The sequence below is a fragment of the Glossina fuscipes genome, unplaced genomic scaffold, assembly GCF_014805625.2.
Source record: "Glossina fuscipes isolate IAEA_lab_2018 unplaced genomic scaffold, Yale_Gfus_2 148, whole genome shotgun sequence".
NCBI classification, from domain to species: Eukaryota; Metazoa; Arthropoda; class Insecta; order Diptera; family Glossinidae; genus Glossina; species Glossina fuscipes.
The window spans coordinates 1,257,568-1,259,303 of record NW_023998491.1 but is presented as its reverse complement, the minus strand read 5'-3'; positions in this window follow the sequence as shown (position 1 = coordinate 1,259,303).

Sequence of the window (1,736 nt, the reverse complement as noted above, 5' to 3'; positions counted from 1 at the left end):
TTTAATCTGTTTAAGGACTTGCTGCTAAAGCATTTTATTTCATCTTTAACTTTGAGGACATGAAGATCGGTATGTGAAATGTGATCGCTCAAAAGCCAAGGAGCATTTGTGATTACGTCTCAGCTCTGTCTGATACCTCTGTAATATTTCTACGGTAGCATTGCTTGATGTCTCCCATAGCTCCATCTCAGATCCATCCATGTTGGCTTTAGAATGGTTTTTTAGAGCAAAACATTATTCTTCAGCCTAAGTTTAGATTTCGTTCCTAAGAGTAAGTACACTTTCTTTGTTGTCTTTGCTTTTTCCACCTCAGTGACATGTCGCAATGGAGACCAAGGTATTTCACAGTGTTGATCGTGGAATTGTTAAGCCATTTAATTTAAAAGAAGAACAATCTTCTTCTCTTAGGCGAAATGTAACATGTGTCTGTGTGTCCACTGAACTATGAACTATACGTTGCAAGGCATAGAAAAAACGCTTCTCTCGTAATGAGGAAAAATGTGCATTAACTTTATTTTTAAAACCATTCAATAAAAACTTTAGCTATATTATCCTCTTTAGCCTCTGCTACTCGCAAAGCGAAGAAGAAAAAAGAAAACAAAGGAAATCCAAACTCCACCCAATGTTTGTTTGCTGCAGCCAATGATGTAAAAAATAAAAGCAAAATTTTCCATTTTTTTACATTGTTGATCTTCTGTTTTTTTTTTTATTTTATTTTATTTTTTTTTTTTGTGCTTCCGAAGGTATTACATTAGTAATGAGCTATGAAATGTCCAATTTTAAGAGCAACAACCTCAATTTTGCATTCTGAGAGAAATAAAATGAAATATTCGATGCATTTGTTACTGCATTCACCCAAGTCCCTTAATAATAATGCAGTAACAATGAACAAACAGAAAAGAAAATATTTTTCTGCTATGCTATGTTGGAAGTATAACTAGCGGATTATTCTCTACAGTTGCACTATTAAATTCCATATATCATTCATCTTTAATAGGTTCAGTTCAAGCTTCATAATATATATCCATTGTCCGTTCGTTAGCAAGCTAGACTTGATAAAGTGCCGTTTAATTTATGGAATATTGACAGCTACATTACGAAGAGAAAAGAAGCAGCTGTGAATAGGATTCTATGCAAAAGGAAAGGCGAACATAATAATTTAATAAAATTTATTTAAATTCGCTTTCATTCGTTTTGAAGTTTGCATAAATCTTAATTAAAACCAGCTATTTTTAGCAGCAACGACTCTGTTAAATTTTTTATTTAAATTCAATTCCAAATCCATATTTTATCGATAAAAATATATAAGCTTTTGGAATTGCTTCTCAATATACAAATTTTTTTCCAATAACTTAATTATTTTTTTTTGGAATTCATGAGCGGATAGTGGGTCGTACAAGTTTAGTTGAAATTTGCCCCATAAAGGAGCATACGGTGGTCGGGCGGGAAAGTTGTAATTCCTGAGAAGCACTTGAAGTGGATAAATGTTCACCAATACTCCATGTTCCCTCGCCTCTCCCCCTAAACATTTTCAATAGCTTACTCGTTGTTCAAGGCTATTATGTATGCCTGCTTTAACAATCCGAATTTCAGGAGAGATCGGTGGACTGGATATTGGTGGATATTGGCAGTTATTCGGATTTGCAATTGCTTCTCAATATTGAAATTTTTTTCCAATAACTTAATTTTTTTTTTTTTGGAATTCATGAGCGGATAGTGGGTCGTACAAGTTTGGT